The following is a 26723-nucleotide window of genomic DNA, read 5'->3' on the forward strand; positions in this document are numbered from 1 at the left end:
GAGGCTTCCGATGTTCTGAAGAGTTTTTCATTATGTTAATGTGCATCTTTTTTCTTAAGACAATGTTGCCATATTTTCATTGTTTCTATGTGATTTTTTAATTTTCCTATAAAAAATGACTGTTTTTAATAATGAGATATCTCGAAAAGTTGCAAAAAGTTGCAAAAAATTCAAAGCATGATGAAAAGTTGAATAAAATTGCTATCTTATACAGGTCAACTGATGAGTTGCTCTCTGTCTCTTCGATGCTTAAAATCTGTTTGAAAATTGTCACTTTCACACTTTTTAATGTTGAAATAAATACTTTTTCCATGTGATAATCTAAAAATTGTGCTATACAATGTTCAGCAAAGTTGTTGCATATTTTTAGAGCAAACTTTTGCCAAAATTACTTTTTTAAAAAAATTGCCTTAAAGTTAGATAAAAAAATATTTTTCTTAGGAATCCGCAAATCAAAATGGCGTCTTGAGGAAAGTTGTTCTAAATGTTAAATAGAAAAACTTTGTCGAAGACACCATGACTCTATCTTCAAAAATGACCATTTTAGAGCTGATTTTATGAAAAAAAGTTAAAGTTAAGAAAAACATGAAAATTTCACTTAACTTTTTTATATTTGATTTCCTTGACATGGAATGTTTTAGGAACTTTTTTGTATTCAATAAATGCACAATTTTGTCGAAGACACCAAGAAGTTATCTTGAATATTTCTCTTGATAACATGCGTTTTCAAAGAAAAAAAGCACATTTTTGAACCAAAATATTTTTTTTATCTAACTTTAAGGCAATTTTTGAAAAAAGTAATTTTGTCAAAAGTTTGTTCTAAAAATATGCAACAACTTTGCTGAATATTGTATAGCACAATTTTTAGATTATCACATGGAAAAAGTATTTATTTCAACATTAAAAAGTGTGAAAGTGACAATTTTCAAACAGATTTTAAGCACCGAAGAGACAGAGAGCAACTCATCAGTTGACCTGTATAAGACCGTTCGCAATGCTGTTTTATTTTGTATGGCGAGTTTTAAAATTTTTAAAACTCGCCATACAAAATAAAACAGCATTGCGAACGGCCTAAGATAGCAATTTTATTCAACTTTTCATCATGCTTTGAATTTTTTGCAACTTTTTGCAATTTTTCGAGATATCTCATTATTAAAAACAGTCATTTTTTATAGGAAAATTAAAAAATCACATAGAAACAATGAAAATATGGCAACACTGTCTTAAGAAAAAAGATGCACAATAACATAATGAAAAAGTCTTCAGAACATCGGAAGCCTCAAAAACCTAATCCAGAAGAGATATAAAGCATTTAGTGGCTTTTCAAGGTTTTAAGGGGTTTTTTATACTAAATTTATTATATATCGCTCATTTCAAAAGATAGAGCAAAAGTCTCTTCAGCAATATTTTTCTGCGTGATATTATCTATAACTTTGCCGAAGACACTATTTAGTTTTCTTTGCTTTTGTAGAAAATAGATTTTTCATCTAACTTTTGGGTAAATTTATCAAAAAACAAAAGTTATCAAAAGTTGCTCCTTAAAATATTTAACAACTTTGCAGAACATCACATTATATTATTTTCACATTATCACACTCAAAATGCCCACGATCGTGTTTTTCGCGATTTCAACCGCTGTGCAGTGAGCGCTTAGAGTTGATCGTGCACCCACCTGTGGTGACCACAGCCTGTTGTTCAGACTTCCACCACCACTTCTGTTTTGTGGTGCGCGAGTGTCAACTGTCTCGACCTCATCCAGTCCTTCACTATGCCTAACTGTTGAAAAGCAGGCTATGTTCCATTGGGGACGTAACGCCAATATGAAGAAGAGATCACCAGCTGGAGACATGAAAGAGCTGTTAGTCCTCTTTCGTGTCTCCACACACGAAATTGTCTCTATCGATGGGTCCCTATCATTTAGTCTATCCCCTCTGTATTTATTCTGTTCGGCGTATGTAGGGTAACAAATATAATTTGGACCCCCATATATTTTGGACCCCCTGGGTCGTGTTATCACAACTTACATAGGTTTAATGATGAGATGACGGAAAATTCTAGAATCATTCGCTAAATAAGATTGCTCTGCACGGGCTGCAATCATTTCCTCACTGGAAATATCCTTATTTGCCTTGTCATCAAATTTTCAGCCAGAAAAGACCTTTTGGGTATTTCTAACGCACAGTGGAGGCTTTTACGAATATACTAACATCATCATTATATGTAAACACCCTCTGAATCTGATTGATTTTGACTTAAATTCAAACTAATGTCCTCTAGGGGTTCAATATTCAACCGTTACCCTACTCTGTGAAGAACACAAATGCGCTACAGTCAGTGGAAGGAAGAACAGTCCGATGCGTCAGCGTCAATGATAGAGAAACACTCTTAGGCCGATTACCTCCGTAGCGCAACTGTACGGCAGATGCAATCTATTGGAGAAAATGCGGCCATCCCAATAAAGGAATTCAACCCCGACAAGGAAAGTCAGATATAACGCGTTCTAGGAATGGCCTGGATATGTTTTAATTTAATGCTCTATTGTCTACTAGGGAACTACGTGAAATTGACAGCTGCACTTATACGTTGTTCAGCACCTAACTGTACTCTATTCTACTATACCAGGTTGGTTGCCTTCATGGCGTGGTTACCGGTTACTACACCTACAGCGGTTACTACGTGAAGCTGCCGTTTGCACCATCTTGCACCATGCCAACGGGAATTTCAGAGAAGTTTCTATGCGTTTTGTTATATCCCTAAACAGCCGGAGATTTCCCGATTTCTTTCTGCAAGAAAACCGTTTCAACCATTTGGTTCAACTATCTTTATTTTTCTAATTAACAAACGTATTCAGTCCTTCTCCAGTGTTGCCAGTTATAATTCAAATACAACACAACACATTTCTCTTTCTACGATTGAAATGTTCACTGTGCTTTCTCATATATTCATATCATAATCCTCAAAGCGCAAAGGACGCATCGTTTCTTGTCTTGGACAAGCGATTGTCGCATCACGAGCATCCGTCCCAGGAATCGGTGTGTTTGACTTCAAGTTCAACTTCGCTGCCCAAATACGCATAGTCGATGTAAGCGCCACTGTAGTTTTCAACACACATTTGCAATATTGACAATGAATATAGATTAAATTCAAGATTTTTTCCTCGTTGACATCTAAGTGACGGTTGAATCTTGCACTCTACTTAATAAAACTGGTCAGAAATATGCACATGCGTTATATATGAGCTTTTGTATGCTGACATTGGCAATGGTGGTTATGTCGACTACGCAAACATGGGCAGTTCGGAGCACTCAATCCCGAAGAAGTTGAACTTGGTGTTGCCCATTCATTGCAGCTTGGTTCGCCTGATGTGTTTTCTTGGATGCTCAAATCTTCACGGTTGTCGATCAGCTTCTTGAGGTGTGCAGAATTCCTCCGGTATCGTCGACCATTACTTGTTTCAATCGTAACGCTATTTCCTTGTTTCTCCACCACGGTTGCTGGTTCAGGGATGAACATCGATGATAACTTATTCTGTGGCAACAGATTTCGCATCAAGACTCGATCTTGAACCTGAAGACCCGACTGTTGAGAATTGTGCTTGGCATCATAGTATGTTTTCGTTGTTTGCTTATACACCTTGTCGTGATCGCGGATGTCACCGTCTTCATCCAATGTATCCGTTAGCTGAGGGATCCAATCTTGCAGTTTTCTACCGAAAACTAACTCGTCTGGCGAATGATCAGTAGCTGGATGTCGCAACATGGAATACACGCAATTGACTTCTTGCAAGTCCTTTTTCCAATCATTTCCATTCAGTTCAGAGATCCTGAATGTCTTGTGTATGGAGCGGTTTTGGCGCTCAACTTCCCCATTACTTTAAGGCCAATACGGGGTAGTGTGGCGCAATTCGATACCAAACAGAGTGCAAAACTCTTCCATTTTACGACCAGAATTTCTGCGCATTGTCTGATACCAATACTACTGGAAGTGGCCCATCGTCATGATCGCTTTACCCAATTTCGTAATGTCCTCAGTGGTAGTTGTTCAAAGAACTTCAGTGATGCGATAAGGAAACCTGAAGAAAACGGTCCCAGCATATCCATGGCAAGCACATGCCATGGCTGCTGTGGAAGCTTACGTACTGCCATTGGTTCTGAAGATAAATACCTACCGACCATTTTACATCATCGATTGAAAAGTTTCAGACAAATTTTTTCAACTTATGACAAAAATTAAAAAAAAAAGTATGTTTTCCCATACAAACTTCCATGCCTACAAATTTGGGGTCCCCAGTTAGCCTAGTGGTTAAGGCTATGGATCACCAATCCGGAGACGGCGGGTTCGATTCCCGTTCCGGTCAGGAAAATTTTCTCGACTCACTGGGCATAGTGTATCATTGTACTAGCCTCACAATATACAAATTCATGCAATAGCAAGCAAAGGTGGCCCTTCAATTAATAACTGTGGAATTGCTCAAAGAGCCTGCTGAATTGCTGAGTTGAAAAGAGCCTGGCCAAGTCCCAGTGGGGACGTAAAGCAAAAAAGAAGTCCTACAAATTTCAATTGCAATGCGCAAAGTATAGATGCAATCGATTGTGCTAAAATTTTGCACAGATACTCAGGACCCGAAAGAAAATCAAAAAAGCTTCGATCTATGATATCTGTGAAAATAAACTGCATATTGCGGGAATATCAAAATTATGAAGATTTGACGCTGAAATCGAATCCACGACTCCCAAGCATTTGCTATTTCTTCAAGCTACTGAGCCACTTGAAAGACTCCTTCTGATGGCGAAAATGAACAAAACATGTATGGGAGCGGGCCTGGTGTGATGGTTAAACACGTGACTATCACGCTGAGGACCTAGGATCGAATCCCACTCTCGATAAACTCACGAATTGTGAATGCTTCCTTCTCGTTAATACAGTTAAAACAAATATGTGGAACGAGCTCATTTTTAAGACATTCAAGCGAATAGCTTGGAGGAATAAGAAGCGACCGTCCAGTGAAAAAGGGAGTCGTGAGTTCGATTCCCACCGGACCACGTGGATTTCTTTGCACAGTCTAATTTTCAATTTGTCCATCGAAAACGTGTTTCTGTTGTGTATATGAACGTCAGAGGATTTCAGGAATGTATCAAAAAATATTAATGAGTGTCAAAGGAATGTTTTGTTATTGTTATGGATTATTCATTTCATTTTCATATGCAGAAAATGTTTCCTCCATTTTATTCACACAGTGCCAGTAGCAAGTTTGAAAAGCCCAAGGCGGCTTCCCACCTTCTAACCGGACACAAAATACCTACATCCACCAACGTCACACTGTCATAGTGATAGCTGACTGACAAACGAGATGACTAGAATAGAATACCGTGTGTCTCACACCGTTTTTCCAAAGTGATCCATCATCACACAGTCCCTCGCATAAAGAACAGTGTAGTATGCAAATTTCGTACAGCAAGCACTCCAAGCATACACCACCAACAGCAACGGTACGGTACCGGATGGCGGTTTCATCGTCATCATCATCATCACCATCGTCATCGCAATCGCCATTATCACTCGACAAAAGGTTTTTGGGAAGATTGGATTGTTCAGGGAGTCCCAAAAATTGAGATATCTTAGTAAAAGCTACTCCAGTATCGCCAGACTAGTTACACTCACATAAGGAACCAATATGATAACTGCTTGGGGCAAACAGGCATCTGCAGTGTGTAAATATTGATGATATGTATTCTATTTTTAGACGAAAATGACGCCTACTACGTCAACAATGTGAGGGATAGAGAGGGAAGTGATGATTGCAATCGCTTTTTGCCAGGCGTGATGCGGCACAGTTCGCTTGGTTGCATAACTTATAGGCGTTATATGATACATTTACAACTGTGCTATTGGGAGTTGGAAATAAAGGAAACATCTTTTTTCTAGCTATGAACATACGTTTATATTTGAGATGTTCATATTTGTAGAGTATAGAGAAAGTATATAGAAAGATAAAAAAAATAGGAGGAAAGGCACGAGCCAGGGATTGAACCCAGGGCCTTCTGTATATGAATCAGAAGCGGTAGCTACTAGACAACCAAGCTCGTCTACGATATGGGCTGATGTTTGGAACCGAAAAACGCATCATGACGACCGTCCAAAGAAAGTTGCTATGCTCTGAATATTCTACTGTTGCGTCACCAAAGCCGTCTCCCTTTTCCAAGTGAGAAAGCCCATGCCCAGTGCAATTCCCACTCGGAGAAGAGCTTAGCTGGTGCATTTTTTCCTGCAAAGTCAGCCAATTTCGTGAATGAACCTTTTCAGACCGAGAACGAGATGGATCCCCAAACACCGCTCTGGACTGGACTGGGCCTGGCCACCACCATGGTAATTAAAAGCGAGTGCGATGTAGCAGTCGGATAAGACCAACGTTTTTGCGGAGAGTGCCTACAAACTTGCCTATCTATTGCAAGTGAAACTGTGGCGGTGGATAAAATCAAGTGCCATTACGGGGTGCTCCCAACAACGTTAAGTTAATTTGAAGGAAGCGAGTGTTGAGTGGGAATCGTGGGACGGGAAAACTGCAGCTCGTCACGTATAAATGCCCCCACTACTAGTGTAGACGTTAATTGAATTGTATTGGCTTTCGAAATTGATTAGCTTTGAATAACACCCTATCTAATTATTGTTTCTCTCTTTGTTTCTTGTGTTGCAGGATCGACTGGTTGAAGGTAAGTTTTCCGAGCAAGTGCAGCGCAGCGGAGCGCCGTAGTAACGAATTGATTTCCATTTCAATCCCTTTACCTTTCGAGAGGACCGGTGATGAATAAATATACTCGGAAAGGATTTCCACAGAGCTTGCATCTGTTAATAGAAACTATAATTTGCATTCACCGACTATCAATTACCATAACAAAAGCTATTTCAGCACATCAGAGGTGGATATAAGGGCCCTTAGCCGATGCAAGCCAGTAATCAAATTGACCATGTTGAGAAATATTGGGTATTATTTCCGATTGGTTCTAGATTTTCTCGTGGTAGAAATGTTCTTGACTTTCTTAGGAATAGAGCATCTTGGTGCCAGTCACACTGTCACAGGTAACAACTGTAGAAATACTTATAGAACACTAAGCCTGCTACCGGCTCTATGACAGTTTAAACAGAAAAAGAGAACACGATAAAATCAATCTTAGAACAAACGTCTCCTATCACCGTCAGACAAATAACTACCATCACCCCTAGTCAACCGACGTGCTACAAAAAAAAGGAGTCACTGCAGTATGTTGTACGCAAACTTCATCAATCCATTCCCAGAACCAGTCGTTTCATTGTTAACTACTCACGTCCGTTTCGATCCGTTCCGGAAAAAACGAATCGACAAGGCGATTCATTCCAACGTGCCGTCAAATCCCGTCCTAGGGCTACATCAACCCTTCTCAACAGTAGCCCAAGCAGTAGGTTAGGTATCGCGTGAAGCGTTTTTGTGCCATGCCATCCAGGAGAATCTGAACCTCTGAACCTTTGCTGAACCCGAGGATCTCACACCCCGAATTTCTACGCCACACTAGAGGTAGGTAGCCGTTTGCTCGTCGTCGACGACGCGACGCGCGCCCGCGTTTCTTGTTTGCATAAAACTCAATTCGTTTGCGATAGCACGTTTTTCTAGATTGAAAAATAACGAAAATTGATGACGATATGTTCGATGACTACGGCGGCAGCGACGACGACGAAGACTACAACGATGGCGAGCGAAATCTGTCGATTTCGATTGGTACTAGGATAGGATGGTGCCTACCTACGCGCAGATAAGCTTAGATGAATCGACGAGACCACTAGAATGTATCGCATTTTTTTTCCGAACGACAATGATGGTTGGTGTTTTACCTTTCGGTCTAGATTAATTCTAGTGGAAGTCATGTGTAACACGTACAATAAGATAGAAGCAAGGTTTCTAGCAATAGTAACAGCTAACATGTGATATTTTTAAGGTTGAAATTCCCTTCGTCATATGAGTTAATTCCCGTCACATCAGACGGAAAATGGCCAACCATCTCAGACTTGCCTTTGCCAATGCCTCATTATATTGTCGGTAACCAGCCTCTACAGAACTAGAAATCGAATATTTTCACTAAATTTCACGTTTCAATTTCACTCCACTTACGAGTTGAAAATTTTTCTCGTTCGTTTTGTGTACGACGAAGGCAACCGCACAAAAGCAGCAGCTAGCCGAATTGTTCTTCATCACCGTTCAATTTTCACTACGGCTGATTCACTTGTTGTAAATACCAATTTCCAATACATAGCCCACAAAATCTCTGTGGCATTTCAAAGCTGGATTTCATTGCTGCAGAATCAAATTATGTTATTGCTTTTTCCAGCCGGTAAAACGTTTGTTTACAGTTGTCTTCGTCTTATGAGGATGCAAACAAATGTGTGCGTGCATTTTCTACGCACGAAACATCGTATTTCACAACAACAGAGAATGACTTCTTTGTTACACTTCGTTGCCACTTTGACCACACGATTGGATTTGGATTGCGAAGAACGTGACCGATTTTTCGAATAAACCGTTACGGCAAATCTTAATTTTTGACCATCCTATGAACCTTTAGTGTCACGTAAAAAGTGTACCGGGAATTGAATTTAGGTTGAGCCCTAAATAGACGTGGACTAGACGGAAACGGAATTCGAGTGACAATTATTCAATCTTATTTCAAGGAAATTGCAGTTCTTTTACAATATTTTTTACATGACATGGAAGCTTAGTTATAAACAAGTAATTGACACCAAATGGGCAATGACGAGTTGAGCGAAGTGCAAGAATAAATTCGATCATTTATGAGAGGTGCGAAGATAGACGGAAATTAGATAAAAACCCTGTTAGGTTTCTCAAAATTTGCCTTTTTTCAGATATTTGAAAGCGAAGACGTTACACATAAACACACTGGGAGATGAATGCACCCCTTGGTGTAAAATGTCGTTAATAAATGAAAAACAAACACTGGGCGAAAGCTCTCTGTAAAATTGTAAAGCATTTATTTTGATATTTTTTTAAGTTTGTTATAACCTTTTAGAGTTTAAGAATAAGGTCTCAAACGAACCGAAATATCGAACAAGATAAAAATAGCAGTATTTTTCTTTTCGTCAAGACTGGAAAGCCATCTTTTTTGTAGAATTGATAACTTTCTTGGTAATATTTTCGAAAAATGTCTAGAGGAAAAAGCAAAATAATGTGACAACTGTTTTGCACGCTTAAAACAAAATAAGATACTACGCCACTTCTTATAAACTAAACCACTGCTCAAGAAAATAAAAACTAAACTTATTAACACTCTGTGTAACTGGTGTAACTGTTTCCAGCGTAGAATAAAAACAGTCTCAAATAAAAATTTTACACTATAAAACATTCTAGAAAGTAATATTGAAGAATTTCTAGAGGAATATCTAAAACAATGCCAGGAATTATTTCTAAAGCAACTACCCGAACACTTGAATTGCTTAAGAACTTTGTGACGGATGTTTTAAAGAAAAGTTGCTGTATAAATCTCAGACGGAATTTTCCACGAAATTTTTAGAAGAATAACCGGAAAGTTCTACTGGAATTCTTCGAAAAATTTTCCAAAAATCTTTCTCCCCTTCAGGACGCGCGCTGTTGTAAAAAGTACAACACTACCGAAAAACCTCGCTCGTCGTACACAGCGCGAGCGCGGTGCAGTTTCGGTTGCTTGATATCCATGAAGAATTCCTAGAGCTATTTTCCGAGGAAATCCTTAATGAATTTCTATTAAAAAAATGCATACCCAGCGAAACTTTTAAAGAAAATCTCAAGATATGAATTTATGCAGGCATTTCTAGATAAATCTCTGAGAAAAATCATGGAAACATTCCTTCGTGAATTTCCAATGAAATGCGTAGAAAATTTTCTTAAGAAATAACAGTGCTCCTTGAGGAATCCCTGATATAATTTCTTAAGAAACCGCTGGAAATTTTCCCGGAATAAATAAGTAGATTCCTGGAGTAATTTCTGAAATAAATCGAGAAACAATCTCTTTGAAAATAGCTCAAGGAATGCTTTGAGGGGATTTCTGAATTCATGTGAGAAGTTGTGAATAAAATTTTGGAAAAAAATCTAATGAATTCTTGAAGAATCTTCTGAAGGAATTTTCATTATCTGAAGGAATAGCTGGAAAATTTTCTGAAGGGATTCATGGATGATTTTCCTAAATAAAACCCTGAAGGAATTTCTGAATCAATGCAAATATATCTGCGGAAGTCCGTGGACCTTAGAGAAATCCTTGGAAACTTTTCTGCATGAAGCTCTGGAGTAACAGGATTTCTGAAAAATGAAGATGGAAAAATTTTTGGACGAATCCGTGCAAGATTTTTTAAAGGCTTTCATGAATCTTTTTAATAGATTTTTGAATAAGTTTCTGGAAGAATCTCTAGAAGAATTTCTTAGTGGATCCTCAAAGAAATTTCTGTAGATTTTTCTGAAAGAATACCTAAAAAATCCTGCTGAAATCACTGAAAGAAATCATGCAACAATATCTGTCTGAAGTAATTCCTGCAAGAAATTGTAATCATCCCGATTTGTGATGCCCGATGAAATTGCTGGAGTCATTTCTTCTTAAATTTCCAATGGATTCCCTAGAGAAATTCCTTAAGCAATCCCTGGAGGAATTTGTGAAGGAATACCTGTAAGATTACCTGAAAGCATCCATAGAAGAATTTCAATAAAAACTGATGGAATTTCCGAGAAATAATTTAAGAGTTCACGAATCCCTGGAACAATTTCTAAAGGAACCCCTGCAGAAACTCTTATGGAGACTACGGAAGGCTTTCTAAAGAAATTGGAGGAAAAATGTCCAAAGAAATCCCTGTAGAAATGTCTTATGGAATTTCAGGAGAATGATTCATACGAATACCTGACGGGATCCTTGGACGAATTTCTCAAGAAACCGGTGGATTAATAGAATTTTTGGACGACTTGCTGAAGGACTCCCTGTAAAAATTTCTGAAGGAATGTCTGGAGAAATTCTTAAAGGAATTCATGAAAGGCTTCCTATAGGAATTCTAGATGAAATTTCTTGAAAGATTTTCTGAAGGAGTCTGAATAGAAATTAAATCTTTAAAGGATTTGTTTAGGAGGTCCCTGAATACCTGAAAAAAAATTAGGAAATTTCTAAAGAAAACCTGAATTTCTGAAGTTTTGAAGAAATCGATGAAGGGATTTTTGAAGGAACTCATACAAAATTTTCCGCAAGAATCCATCCAAGAGAATATTCAGAACTAAAAACACTTGCTGGCTGAAATCAACAAAACCGACTTTCTGATTTACTATCAGATTCTGCTACCTGTTAGGTTCTGCTTGGCTGTCTTTGGGATCAGGTGTCATTATTCTCCTACGTGACCAATGAGACAGACAGTGATGCGCTGTGTTACAATATGCTAGAGACGCCCGATTCTGCCAACTCTTTCAGCACCATTTACGATGATGTCCCTTCTGGCAACCACACAGCGCAACAAAAAATAACTTTTGGTCTGTCTCAAGAGCAAACTTATGTGTCTCTGACAGGTGTTGGGCCGCTGAATCCGAATCCGGGCTCAGATTTGCTCCAGCACGTCACGATTTTGAGCTATACCTCAATTTATAGGGCAAAATATGCAATTTTTGGCTTTTTTGACTGCAAGCCATTAAGCATGGAAATATTTTGTTTAGTCATTCGAAGGATAAATTGGTCAACTAACATCTAAATTAACGACTCATGGAAAATATTTTGTTTTACCAAATCGAATTTGATAGTTTTAAGCGATTTATGTAAGGTACGATATTTCCCATACAAGTCACCCTCCAAAAGTTACATGCAAGTTTACATACTGACATAAAATGCTTAAATCTATCAAATTTAATTTAGGTATAGCTCAAAATTGTGACGTGCTGAGCCCGGATTCGGATTCAGCGGCCCAAAATCTCTCAGAGACACGTAAGTGTGCTCTTGAGACAAAAAAATGTTGCGCTGTGCCACATATTATTCCACATATCTGAACTTTGCAAGGCCATCGTACATGCGACGTGGGATTGTGCTCCCGAAGTCGCTGACCTCTACTTGGTTCTCTGTTGGGTATTGTTTTCGCTGTTCTTTCATCCAACATTCGCACTACGTGTACGGCGCACTGCAGTCTGCCGTATTTTATACGTTTCACAATATTGGCATACAGGGTGACTGGTAATTCGTGTTACACCCGAAAGGAGGTGAAAGTAGCCATATTTGCAGCAAAAAATGGTTCTACAGGTAGGTCCGAAAATCACTGCTAAGTGAGTTATTTAAAAATTAGTGTTAATTAATTACCCCATCTTTAAACATCTCTAACTCAGAAACTATGAACCGTATAATCAATCTTAGCGCATGGATAGGAAGCTTGAAGCTTTGTCTTTTAATGCTCTTTGGACAGGTAATTGATAAAAAGCCATTTAAGTGCAGAAATTTTGACTTTTATGTAAAAAGTGCCTAAAAATGTACCCCTTTTTCACCTTTTTTGATAGTTTACTCGTGAAAAACGTGATAAATGCGAGAAATGTTCTTCTACAAAACATTCATTTTTTGATACGCTACCAAACTGTATTTTGGTGCAACATTGTATCTTTCATAGTTTTGTCACAATCTTGATTTCAAAATTTTGTGAAATAAATCAATGTTTTTATTGCAATACTGTCTGGCAACCCTACACGTTTGCTTGCTGTTGGGCGTCGTGCACATGGCAACGAAGTCCAGCGTCGTGGCGGCGGTCATCGTTTGACAGAGGCAACAATGAACGGCAAATTGCGCGCAATGTTTATGAATCAATCTCAAGGCATCCTTTTCTTTGGGTGAAGATTCAATTCGCCTAGATGCCATACACCCAAACCCACTCACTGGTGGAATTTAGCGAGATCATACCGCTGGGTGGCACCGTTTTAAGGGATATTCAAACTTACGGGCCGGAACTGGGTCCGGACCGCGGCCGCGGCCGAGATTCGATAGGGCTTTTGTCGCTTCGTTCTCACTGCACACAATGCTCACCGGGCTATAGCGTCTGCGCACCAGCAATTTATGTTGCGCGAACGCACGCACATTATAAGCGGTTGTCATTGATTTTTGTTTTTGTCCCTTGGAGTGCTTTCTGGGACTCTCCCGTAGTTCTTTCTGGAAAACCTCTAATGAGATTCTTCTCGGAGTCCTTCCTGGTATTTCTCCAGCTAATCCGTCTGGGTTTTTGTCCTGGAGTTCTACTAAAATTTGGTTTAGAATTTTTCTCCAGAAATTCCTCCTCCTAGCTTTCTACAGTTTTTTTTTTTATTTTCAGTTCAACGGGAAGCCCTCCTGAAGTTCCTGAGAGTGAGTCCAGGAGCTCCCCAGGCATTCCTCCAGGGCACCCCCATAAAATACCAAGGGAATTTCTTTAGAAGTAGCCCAAGAATTTCTCCAGCATTTGTCGTAGAATCCCCCTAGGATTTTACTGGGAATTTCTCCATTATAACTCTGGAAATTAATGCAGGAGCTATTGATCAGCTCTCCAGCAATAATGCATGCTTCTCTTCAGGATTTTTCCCGAAAATTACCGAAGGACTCAAAGGATTTCTCCAGAAATTCCTGCATTAATACCACCAGGACTTCCTCAAGGGATTCCTCCAAAAAATCCTCCACGATGTCAACTAAAAATTCTTTCAGTAGTTCTTCCAGGAATAACTCCAGAAATTCATCTCGAAATTCCTACAGGATTTTTTCCAGGAATTTCTCTTCAAGAATTGTAGAAGGGATTCCATCAGGAATTCTTCCAGGGATTTCACAAGACAATTTTTCAATAAATTGCTCCCAGACTATCTCTAGGAATTCCTGCAGGGATTCATCTAGGAATTCTTCTGACGATTCCTCTAGATTTTTTTCCACGGTGTCCCCTATGAATTCTTCCAGTTATTCCTCCATGAGTTCCTGCAGGAATTCATCCCAAAATTCTACCAGAAAATCCTCATGGGATTCCTTCAGGAATTCCTTCAAGGAATTCTCCCGTAAATCATCCAGAGATGCCTCCAGGGATTCCTTCAAGGGTTCATTCAGGAATTCCTCCTGGGATTCCACCATAAATTCCTCCTGTAATTGCTGCAGGAGATTCCCTAGAGGTTCCTCCAAAGATTCCTCTAGAATTCCTTCCAGAATTTCTCCCAGAAAATTCCTCTAGGAATTTCTACAGGGAGTTCTTCAAAAATTCCTCCAGAAAGTACTCCAGGCATTTCTCCAACAATTACTCCATAAATTATTCCTTGGAATTCCTCCACAAATTACTTCAGGTACTACTCCAGGAGTTTCTCCAGGAATTTCTCCGGAAATTCCTCAAGGAATACCTCCAGTGATTCCTTCATAAATTTCTCCAGTAAATGCTCCAGAAAATTCCTTAGAGATTCCTTCAGAATTCCTTAATAAATTTCCTCCACGAAATCGTCTAGAAATTTCGCCAGTGATTCCTTCAATAAATCTTCTAGGGATTCCTCCAGCAATTCCTACAGAATATCCACCAGAAATTCATCCAGGCATTCCTCCAGGAATTTCTCCATGAAATACTCCACGAATTCTTCCAGGAATTCCACAAGGAATAACTCCAGGAATTCATCCACGAACTTTTCCAGAAATTCCTCCAGGAATTCCTCCGAAAATTCCTCTAAGAATTCCATCAGGAATTCCTCCATAAAGTCTTCCAGGAAATACTCCATGAATTACTCCGAAAATTGTTTCAGGAATAACTCGAGGAATTGCTCCAGGAATTCCTCCAAAAATTTCTCCAAGAATCCCATCAGGATTTCTTCCATAAAGTCTTCGAGGAAATACTCCATTAATTGCTCCAAAAATTGCTTCAGGAATAACTCTAGGAATTCCGCAACGAATTGCTTCAGAAATGACTTCAGGGATTCCTACGGGAATTCTTCCAGGAACTATTTCAGGTTGTCCTCAAAAAAATCCTCTCGGAATTACTCCAGGAATTCGTCAAAAAAAAAACTTCTGGAATTTTTCCAGAAATTCCTCCTAGAATTCCTTTTAGAAATACCTCAAGGCAGTGCTCCAAGAATTTCTCCAGAAAATCCTTAAAGAACTCCTCCAGGAGTGCCTCCAGCCAATCTTTCAGGAATTCCTTCACGTTTTTTTTCAGGAACTTCTCCAGATATTGCTTAGGAATATCTCCAGGAATTCGCCTTGAAGAATTATTCCAGAAACTATACAAGGAATTACTCCAGGATTTCCTCAAGAAATGTCTCTTGAACTTCCTCCAAGAATTCCTTCGGTTAATTTTCCAGGAATTCCTCCCGGAATTATCTCAGAAACAGAATTCCTTGAAGAGTTACTACAGGGATTCCAGGAATAGCTCCTGAAACTCCGTTAGAATTTACTCCAAGAATTCCTGTAGGAATCACTCCAGTAATTCCTCAAGGTAGGATGTCATCCAGGAATTTCTGTAGGAATTCTTGAAAAAAAAAGCCTGAATGGATTCTTGTTTGAAATCTTGGAAGAATTCTTGGGGGAGTTCCCGTAGCAGTTTCTGGAATAATTTCTGGAGGATTTTCAGCGAGAGTTCTGGAGTGATTTTTGGGGAAGATCCTGTAGGAATTTCTGGAGGGTTTCCTGGGGGAAATCCTAGAGGAGTTTATTTAGGAATTCCTCCCAGACTTCCGCCAAGAATTGCTTCAAGAATCCCTCTAGGGATTTCTCCAAAAATCCCTTGAACAGTTCTTCCAGGGATTTTTGAAGAAATTTATTCAGTAATTCCTTTACAAGCTCCTCCAGGAATTCCTTCACATTTTTTTCCGGGAATTCCTTCACAAATTTCTCCAAGAATTTCTCCATGAATTCCATCAGGAAATCCTCCAAAAATAACTTTTGAAATAACTCCAGGTATTCCTCCTTGAATTCCTCCAGGTATTCCTCCAGTGACTCTTTCAAAAACTCCTTCAAGGCTGTAACGGTAGCCCTTTTTCGTTATTTGTTTATTTGTTATATTCTTATTTAATTCATTGTTCAATAATTAGAATTCACGTTAAATGTATAAAATTTGATAAATAAAAGATTTAGCATCAAAATAGCATGGACATTAGCTGAATCAAAATGATACCAACAATTGCATACAATTTCCTGAAGCGTAGATAGGTTATCCGCTACGCAAGCACACGCTGTAATGAGTATCACTGTTCGTGCTCTCGTTACCTTGTTAGAGAACCCCGAAGTAGTTAGCTTCTGAATAGTTGACTTTGTAACGGAATGAGATGAAAAGACAATTCAAAGGCAAGGGAGATTTCTTTATCCGAAATCATACAGACCTGATCAACGGAGACCTTCGGGCTTCCATTTCCGGGAACCATACCGTGAGATCCTATCTGAGGAATCACAAAGATATTCTCGTCCACTTTGTCCCAGATCGAAGTAGTGTCTTTCCCGTGGTGTGATTTTGTGAGTTAACTTAAACGTGAAGAGTACTTCAACGAGTATTAATTGTCTCTGTGTATCCCCGTTTAGGCCAAAAGTTCAATAGCTAGGTTGTGCGGTGAATTGTGCGTGTTGAACCCGAGTACCAAGTTCAAAGGTAAACGACTTGTGTTGTGTGGTATTTTATGTGCTAATTGTGTCATCTAGCCAAGCGCGAGCGACGGCTATACCTCTACTCCAAAAATAGCACGTACATCGCACAAAGCGAAGAACGAGAGCGTCTCGCCCACCACCTTACGTCGCGCATCCACCCTGCGTCCTGGGGCCAAAGTTTGCCCGGCGATTCCAGGCCGGAAGGGAGTCGCGAACGTCACCAACGCACTCCGAAGGCAAGCGACATTCGCCAATCGTCCGCTCGTTTGGTCACGAGCACGAGAAACACTTCACGAAGCTCGTGCGTGGCCGTGAATCGAATTCACCGTAGAGGTACCGATCTACCAATCGTCGACACTATCGTCAACGTCATCGGCGTCGTCGTAGAAAGCACCCGATCGAAAGCTCGTGAGTACGTTCCACTAAATTTTGCATGCAAGTGAATTAGCACCTACACACACAAAAGCGCTAGCGTAGACCACAACCGCACAAGATAGGGCCATAGTTTGGAAAGGGGAAGAAGAAGGAAGGCCGGTCGGACGCGACCGTAGAAATGCATAGGTTATCAAATTGATTCAGGCCATGATTATCCTAGGTTATCAAATTGAATAAATGTTGAATATATAGTCCTTGTTTCCCTAAGAAAAAACATGTGTTAGTTAGTGATCGTTAAGAAAGTTCAAGTACATTTCACGTTTCGTTCCTTATTTTTTTTGGTCCGTCTTGTTGTAACATCCATCTTCCAAAACGGAATGGGATTGAAGTGGTTGGGGAGTCTTTGCCCGTGATGAGAACAGGATAAGGTCGAGTTCTGGGATATCGGTCGTTTGGGGGAATTTGTTGGTTATGTCTGTGTGGCTTCCGCTATTGAAGTAGAGTCCTTGTATGATGAGTCTGCTCGCTTGTTCCCGCGCATTGTTGATTATTCCGAAGCTGACTCTTCGGTCAGTATCTAGCCGGGCATCGTAGAAAACGACGGGTGGTCCTCCTAGGAGGTGGCGCTTAAGCCACTTGTTTAAAAATCCGGGCCGGAAACAAGAAGCAGACTCCGAGCGGGCCCATGGCCGCTACAAGGCTTACCACAAATATTCCTCTAGGGATTCCTAATGAAATTTCTCCAAGGAAATCCCCCAGGAATTCTCCCAGGACTCCCTCCAGGTATGTCTTCAAAAATTCCTCCAGGGATTATTTTAAGAATTCCTCCAAGGATGCCACCCGGGAATCTTCCAGGGAGTAATTCCTGAAAGAAACTCCGAAGGACTTCGTGGGAGAATTCCTAGAGGAATTACTGGAGTGATTACTGGAAGATTAGTCGAAGGAATTCTTGGAGGAAATTCTAGAGACAGAAAATCCTGGAGTAATTCCTTGAGTAGATTCTGGAATAATTTTTGGAGTAAGCCTTGAAGTAATTCATGGAGAAATTTTTAGAGTGTTTCTGAGAGGAATGTCTGGAAAAATTCTTGAAGAATTTCAAAAATAAAACCTTAAGAAATATCGGGAAGAATTGTAGGACGAATTCCTGGAGATATTCGTATGCAATATCTGGAGGAATCCCTGAAATAATTCGTGAAGGAATTCCTAAAAGAGTGGAGCCACTTCTGGAGCAGCTCTTTAAAGAATTTCTGAAGAAATTCTTGAAGCATTTCCTTGAGGTATTTCTAAAAGGAATTCTGGGAGCAATTCTGGAAAAATTCCAGAGAGATTTTTTTTGACGAATTCCTGGAGTAATTTAAAGAGAAATTATGGTAAATTTTTTGAATTGTTTCCGGGAGGAATTCTTGAAGTCATTCTTGGAGGAATCCCGTAAGTATTTTCTTGTAGAATTCATGGAGGATTTTTTTTGAGGACATTCTGAAGTAGTTTCTGGAAAAATTCCCGTAGGAATCCCTGAAGTGATTCCTGGAGCAATTCCTGGAGGATTTCCTAGAGTTATTCCTGAAGCAATTCTTGGAGCAATTAATGGAGTATTTCCTGGAAGACTTTATGGAAGAATTCCTGATGGAATTCTTGGAGGAATTTTCGGAGGAATTCCTGGAGGAACTTCTGGAAAAGTTCGTGGATGAATTCCTGGAGTTATTCCTTGTGGAATTCCTGGAGGAATTCATGGAGTACTTCCTGGAAAAATTTCTGGAGGAATGCCTGGATGAATTTCTGGTGGATATTCTGTAGAAATTGCTGGAGAGATCCCTAGAAGATTTATTGAAGAAATCACTGGCGAAATTCTTAGATGAATTACTGGAGTGTTTTCTGGAGGAATGCCTGGAGGAATTTCTGGTGGATATTCTGTTGGAATTCCTGGAGGAATCCCTAGAAGATTGATTAAAGGAATCACAAGCGAAATATCTAGACGATTTCCTGGAGGAAATTCATGAAGGAATTCTGAAGGAATCTCTAAAGAATTTTCTAAAGCATTTACTGGAGAAATTCATGAAGGAATCACTGGAGGAATTCCTAGAAAAAAATTGAAGGACATCTTGCAGTAGTTCCTGGATAAACACCTGTAAGAATCCTGTAGGAATATCTGGAGTAACTCACGGAGAAATTCTTGGAGTTATGCCTGGAGTATTTCCAAGAAGACTTCGTGGAAAAATACCTGTTGGTTCTCTGGCCGCACTGCGTGAGATTTGTTCTTCTCACGCAGGTGATGGTGCTATCGGTCGTCGCTTTCGGCGAGTTTTCAGCACCTCTGGCAGCTCGGCCGGCACAGCTGATCGAGTGGGTAGCGTCGTGAGGTGAAACCAACGTACTCGGTCGTCAGTCGTCGTCGAACTCTAAGCAATAAAAGTTGTAAATCTAAGCCTAGAATAAAATTGAAAGTGCATGCAAAGTGTGAAGTTTAATTGATTTACAATAAAGCTAGTCGTATGTAAGTCCGAGTGAGTAGTGTCTTGCTAGAAGAGAGAAGTTTCCCTGGTGCCGAGTTGCTGTGGCTGCAGTGTAGTGGTTTCTTGTGCTGTGCCGTTTAATTTGGGTCGATTCACCGTGGCAGTGCTCGCCGCCACCCAGCCGAGAGGTTTTTTTGTGCGTCGCTTGCTACCACCCACCCACTGGAGATTAACGCTGCGGCCGTAAGGGTGCTTCGCCGATAGTGGACCATCGTCGTTTTCGTAAATCTACCGAGAAAATCCACAACGTAGGGGTAAGATCCAACATAAATTGGTGCCGTGACCAGGATATTCGACGCCATCACGGAGTTCGAATCACGTGCTACGACGATCCACTGGGCGCTGCCATCTTGGGCGCCATCTCCCTGGAGGAGAACTCAATTGTTTCAAGGCTCGATTAAATCGGGCATCAGGTAATTACCTGTCCTGTGCGCTTCAAGGGTCTCGCAGGTGCCCTTAAGATTTCCGTTTCCTTTCTTTGCATGCTCAATCCGGCGACGAACCTGAATTTCGATTGCTACCAAACGCTTTGGAGCAATTTCCCGTCATCGTTAGGACAATCCGTCCGCATTGTTCGTACCATTTCGGAACCGCCATCACGTTTCGGAACTCCTGCGCCATTGTACTGGAGTAGCAACGACAATACAAGCCACGCCATCCCGCCATTGCATCCCGGCGGTTTTCTGGAAACATCCACGCTTCAATCAACCTTCGTGCAACGCTCTTCTGCCGTTGTACCGGCTCCGCACTCGTCTGCGATTAGCCAGATAGACTTCGTACGACAATTTCCGGAGTTTTCGATCATCGACATCAAGCTACTGCGATTATAGCTGAACCTTTTCGGACATCGTAGCATTTCCGACGTTTTTTCGTTCCTGAAGGCACAAGTGGGACTGATTTTGTTCCGGAAAGCAGCTTTTTTGAATATTCAAGGCAAATACTTGCCTTGGAATTGGTGAGTACCATTCCAAGTGACCATATCCTCTCTCTCCGGGCCTACCGTGGTCTTTTGTTTTCGGCAGATCCGTCCTTCGCCATCATCGAGCGTCATTTCCGCCGGATACCTCTTCCGAAATGGCGCAGCAGCTGGAGAAAGAAACACTGCTATCCCGACGGTCCACGATGATCACCGCGCTGGGTCGGGCAGAGGCGTTCCTGGACGCTTTCAACGCACAACGTGACGGAGGTCAGGTCAGGCTCCGCCTGGAGTACCTCAACAACATGTGGACTACTCTGGAGGAGGTGCAGGGGCAGCTGGAGGACATCGAGGATACCGAGGAAGGTAGGCAACAGCATGCTAGTGTCCGTGCCGATTTTGAGCCTCGGCTCTTTGCAATAAAAGCCGACTTGATCTCCAAACTCCCTGTTGTTAATCAACAAGCTCGCATCCCTGATACTCCCTCGCATGCTTCCGCTCTGTCTGGGTTGAAACTTCCGACGATCTCACTTCCCGAATTCGATGGGGATTACATGCAGTGGCTAGGGTTCCACGATACGTTCTTGGCTTTGATCCACTCGAATACTGAAGTACCAGCGATCCAGAAATTCCACTACCTGAGGGCAGCTCTGAAGGGTGAAGCGGCGCAGCTGATTGAGTCCATCGCTATTAGTTCAGCAAACTACGACCTAGCATGGCAAACATTGGTTGACAGGTACGCCAACGACTACTTGCTGAAGAAGCGACATCTGCAGGCACTGTTCGACATCCCCGCGGCAAAGAAGGAAGCTGCCGCATCACTACATGCGCTGGTAGACGAGTTCCAGCGCCACAAGAAGATTTTGAACCAGCTAGGAGAGCCAACGGACTCTTGGAGCAGCATCCTGGAGCATCTCCTGTGCACGAAACTTCCCGACGACACGCTCAAGGCTTGGGAAGATCACGCGTCGACCGCAAACGATCCGGACTACGATTGCCTGATTGAATTTCTTCAGCGTCGTATGCGAGTGTTGGAGTCCATGTTGGTTAACCATCACCAGCCACAGTCTGCATCAAGTGGATCCACACACGTCTCCAAACGGCCACCTCACTTCCGTGTATCATCGTGCGCATCCACCTCTGGTTCCAACAACAAATGTCCGGCCTGCAACCAAGAGCATTCGCTGATGAGATGTGCCAAATTCAACCGCTTTTCGACTTCTGAACGGCAGCAATTCGTTTCCAGCAAGCGTCTTTGCCACAACTGCCTCAGGAGTGACCACATGGTGCGCAACTGTTCATCGAACTACAGGTGCAAGCACTGCAACAAGCGTCACCATTCTATGCTGCACTCCGACGAGAACCCGAGGCCGAACAACGTAGCATCTTCCTCTCGAACGTCCATGCCCACTCAAGCCTTTCAGTCTAGCTCTTCCTCCGCTGCAGAACCAGTAGTTCAGTCCGCTGCCGCCGCATCCGATGATGTTCCCAGGGTCGTTGTTAGTGCCTCCGCTCCTCAGCATCGTGAAGACGTTTTTCTGTTGACAGTGTTGGTGAAGGTCATCGATGCCTATGGTCAAGATCACTTCGCTCGTGCGTTACTCGACAGTGCTTCTCAACCGAACCTTATCACCGATCGCTTGGCACGCAGGTTGCATCTGAAAAGGAGCCCAGTGAATGTGACCATCCAGGGGGCGGGCAATCTCTCCAAGAAAGTGCGTGAATCGATTTTCGCTCGTATTAAGTCGAGAAATGACAGCTTCGAATGTGGCATTGAGTTTCTGCTAATGGATACGGTAACGGCTGATCTCCCGGCACAAGACATCTCTATCAAGGATTGGCGGATTCCTGAGAACTTGGCAATGGCTGATCCTACCTTCAACAAAAGCCAACAGATCGACATGGTTCTTGGCGCCAAGCATTTCCACTCATTCTTCCCTAGCACCGCTCGTCTCCAGTTGGCCGACAATCTTCCGATTCTGGTGGACAGTGTGTTCGGATGGGTCGTCACAGGATCAGCAAATATGGGTCATGCTCGGCAGCAATCTTCCACTCCCAGCGTCGTCGCAGTCTCCATGCTGACACTCGAAGAGAGCATGGAACGATTTTGGAAAACCGAAGAGCTCACCATCAACGACAATTACTCCATTGAAGAACGCCATTGTGAGGATTTCTACAAATCTACCACGTCGAGAGATGGGACAGGTCGCTACATTGTCCGGCTACCACGGAAGCCTGATTTCGACGCAATGTTAGGAGAATCCAAAACTAGCGCTATGCGGCGTTTTGATCAGCTCGAGCGGCGACTCGATCGGGACGAGAAATTGAAGGAGGAATACCACGAGTTCATGAAGGAGTACCTCTCCCTCGGCCATATGCGACTGGTCGAGACGGACGACGGAAACCACTCCCACACCTACTATCTTCCCCACCACCCTGTCATAAAGGAGGAGAGTACGACCACAAAGGTACGAGTCGTATTTGACGGCTCGGCCCGTACCTCAACCGGCTTCTCACTCAACGAAGCCCTCTGCGTGGGTCCGGTGGTCCAAGATGACCTTCTCGCTATCATCCTTCGATTTCGAACGTATCCCATTGCTCTAGTCGGTGACATAGCAAAGATGTACCGACAGGTCAGGTTGCATCCAAACGATTGTCCTCTACAACGCATCCTATTTCGATTTTCTAAAGACACTCCTGTCCAAATCTACGAGCTGCAAACCGTGACCTATGGTTTATCCCCATCCTCATTCCTAGCGACACGTACACTTCAGCAGATCGCAGAAGATGAAGGCAACGCATACCCGTTAGCTGGTCCGTCCGTTCCCAAAAACTTCTACGTAGACGACTATGTTGGTGGAGCAAAGTCTATTGAGGAAGCTATCCAGCTTCGGGGGGAGTTATCCGAGTTACTGGAAAAAGGCGGCTTCGTTTTGAGGAAGTGGGCCTCGAATCGCCTGGAAGTCCTGCAGGGGCTCGAAAAGGATCAAATTGCGACCCATTCAAGCTTGGAGTTCTTCCCGAACGAGTCCATTAAGGCCCTTGGGATACGATGGGAACCGGAATCAGATCAACTTCGCTTTGACTCCCAAGTTCAACCTCGAGACGACCCTCCGACAAAGCGTTCCATCCTCTCAGACATCGCCAGACTCTTTGATCCACTCGGCCTGATTGCACCTGTCGTTGTCACAGCAAAAATCCTGATGCAGGAATTGTGGTCCCTCTCCTGCGACTGGGATGAGCCTGTACCGCACTGTGTTCGGCTGAAATGGGAACAGTTCCGAAACGAATTACCGAAAATCGCCACCTACCGAATTGACCGCTACGCCTTCCTGCCGGACGCTCGAGTTGAGTTGCACACTTTCGCCGATGCTTCAACGACCGCTTACGGAGCCTGCACATACGTCCGCTGTGAAAACGCCCTGGGAATAGTCAAAATTCAACTACTGGCATCAAAGAGCAAAGTCGCACCACTGAAAAGACTGACGGTAGCCCGCCTTGAGTTGTGTGCTTGTGTCTTGGCCGCGCATCTACACCATCGGATCAAAGAATCGATCAACGTCCACGTGTCTGCTTCGTATTTCTGGTCGGATTCGGCTGTATGTCTGTACTGGCTTCGCGCGCCTCCTAGCTCCTGGAAAACCTTCGTGGCCAACAGGGTTTCCGAAGTACAGCATTATACTCGTGGCGGCATATGGAGTCACATTTCTGGCACGGAGAATCCAGCAGATCTCGTTTCACGCGGGATGTCGGTCGAAGAGTTCGTAGAGAGTGAGATGTGGCAGCATGGTCCGCCATGGCTAGCACTATCGCAGCAGTATTGGCCGATTTCTAGTCCACCTGCCGTGGCTGAAGATATGTTGGAGACAAAGACCGTCGTTGCATCCGTCCAAACTACACCCAGCATCAATCCATGGTTCCTCCGGTGGTCGTCGTATAACCGTCTGCTGCACACCGTCGCATACTGTCTACGCTTTGCTGAGAAAACTCGATCAAAGGCCAGAACTCAGCCACTTGCTTCCTCCCCAGAGATCGAACCGAGTCAGCAGTCGCTTTCCGTCAAAGAACTTGCCAACGCCAACAACCTTCTGGTTCGACTCGCCCAACAAGATGCATTCCATAGCGAGATCAAAGATTTGCGGCGAGGAAATTCAGTTTCGAAAAACTCACCTGTCCGTCGACTGTCTCCATTCTTTGACCCAGAAGGAGTATTGCGAGTTGGAGGTCGGCTCAATCTATCTCGGCTTCCCTACCAATCGAAACACCCTGCCCTCCTCCCCAAGAATCATCCGTTCACTTTGTTAATCGGCGAGCATTATCATCGGAAACTCGTCCACGGCGGCGGGCGTCTGCTTCTATCAACCATCCGGGAAGAATACTGGCCTCTGCATGGTCGCCGTTTAGTCCACAGCATAGTCCGTAACTGTTTCCGCTGCTCACGCCAACATCCGCTTCCTGCGCAACAGCAAATCGGTCAGCTACCAGCGTCCAGAGTCATACCGAGTCGTCCGTTTTCCAACACAGGTGTGGATTATGCTGGACCACTGTACGTTAAGCCCATTCACAAACGTGCCACCCCCGCAAAAGCTTACCTGTGCATTTTCGTATGCTTTACAACAAAGGCTGTCCACTTAGAACTAGTTGGAGATCTCTCTACCCAGGGATTTCTAGCAGCTCTTCGCCGCTTTATATCAAGAAGGGGAATCCCTGCCCACCTGTACTCCGATAATGGGAAAAATTTCGAAGGTGCGAAACGTGAATTGGCGGAACTATTCGCCAGATTTAGGAGCAACACCGAACAGAGCGAAATCGCATCTGCCTGCTCCGAGCACGGGATAACGTGGCACTTGACTCCTCCCAAGGCACCACATTTCGGTGGCCTGTGGGAAGCGGCGGTCAAGACTGCCAAACGACATTTATTTCGCCAGTTAGGTAGTACAAGGCTGTCATTCGAAGATTACTACACTATTCTTCACCAAATCGAAGCTGCTATGAATTCTCGCCCTCTTCTGCCGATGTCGGATGACCCCAATGACCTCGCTGCATTGACGCCGGCGCACTTCCTCATCGGAACATCGCTGCAGGCCCTGCCCGACCCAGACTTCCAGCATACACCTATGAGCGCCCTGGATCACCTTCAAAAACTACAGCAACACGTCCAAAAGTTTTGGAGCCACTGGCGGACGGAATATCTGCAGGAGATGATGAAGGACACGAAGCTTGCTGCCCGGAATGACGAAATCCAGCCTGGTCGAATGGTGATTATCGTCGACGAAGCACTTCCAACAATCCGCTGGCCGCTTGCTCGCATCACCGAGTTGCATCCTGGAAAGGACAATTTATCACGGGTGGTTAGTCTTCGCACTGAAAAAGGTGTCATCACCAGACCAATTACCCGAATCTGTTTGCTACCGCTGCCGCCTCCGAGATCGATCCCCGACGAAGAACAACTGGATAGTCCAGCAGCCAGCAATCCGCCCACCATCCTGGAGGAGTAATATAGCATTAAGTACCTAAAATGAGCAAAATTTGGAATTATTTGTAGAAATACTTACCTGATTGTAGTGGATTGTAGCTCTAGGTCTAAGTTTGTTTTGTTTACATTTGTAATGTTGCCAATAATTCTGTTGAACACAGTAGTTCAAGGCGGCGGGTATGTTGGTTCTCTGGCCGCACTGCGTGAGATTTGTTCTTCTCACGCAGGTGATGGTGCTATCGGTCGTCGCTTTCGGCGAGTTTTCAGCACCTCTGGCAGCTCGGCCGGCACAGCTGATCGAGTGGGTAGCGTCGTGAGGTGAAACCAACGTACTCGGTCGTCAGTCGTCGTCGAACTCTAAGCAATAAAAGTTGTAAATCTAAGCCTAGAATAAAATTGAAAGTGCATGCAAAGTGTGAAGTTTAATTGATTTACAATAAAGCTAGTCGTATGTAAGTCCGAGTGAGTAGTGTCTTGCTAGAAGAGAGAAGTTTCCCTGGTGCCGAGTTGCTGTGGCTGCAGTGTAGTGGTTTCTTGTGCTGTGCCGTTTAATTTGGGTCGATTCACCGTGGCAGTGCTCGCCGCCACCCAGCCGAGAGGTTTTTTTGTGCGTCGCTTGCTACCACCCACCCACTGGAGATTAACGCTGCGGCCGTAAGGGTGCTTCGCCGATAGTGGACCATCGTCGTTTTCGTAAATCTACCGAGAAAATCCACAACGTAGGGGTAAGATCCAACAATACCTGATGGAATTTCTGGAGGTATTTCTTGAGGAATTTCCGGAGAAATTCCTGGAGGAACTCCTGGAGTAGTACGTGAAGTAATTTGTGGAGAAATTCCTGGAATAATTTATGGAGTAATTCTGGG

General features: G+C 42.9%; 1 protein-coding gene and 1 long non-coding RNA gene across 2 annotated transcripts in view; one reads left to right on the forward strand and one right to left on the reverse strand.

The window, feature by feature from the left end:
• Positions 1-6691: 6691 nt before the first annotated feature.
• The window catches only part of LOC109401057 (alpha-mannosidase 2), a 351116-nt gene continuing 331084 nt past the window's right edge, over positions 6692-26723 (forward strand). The window contains exon 1 of the mRNA XM_029860267.2: positions 6692-6710. The gene's annotated coding sequence lies outside the window, so the exon portion shown is untranslated. The remainder of the gene's footprint in view (positions 6711-26723) is intronic.
• On the reverse strand, positions 15979-26719 carry LOC134285624 (uncharacterized). The gene is made up of 2 exons (XR_009996508.1): positions 26600-26719; positions 15979-19173 (listed from the first exon to the last, which is right to left on the reverse strand). It is a non-coding gene; the product is annotated as an uncharacterized LOC134285624 (long non-coding RNA).

The sequence above is a fragment of the Aedes albopictus genome, chromosome 1 (assembly GCF_035046485.1).
Source record: "Aedes albopictus strain Foshan chromosome 1, AalbF5, whole genome shotgun sequence".
Lineage (NCBI taxonomy): Eukaryota > Metazoa > Arthropoda > Insecta > Diptera > Culicidae > Aedes > Aedes albopictus.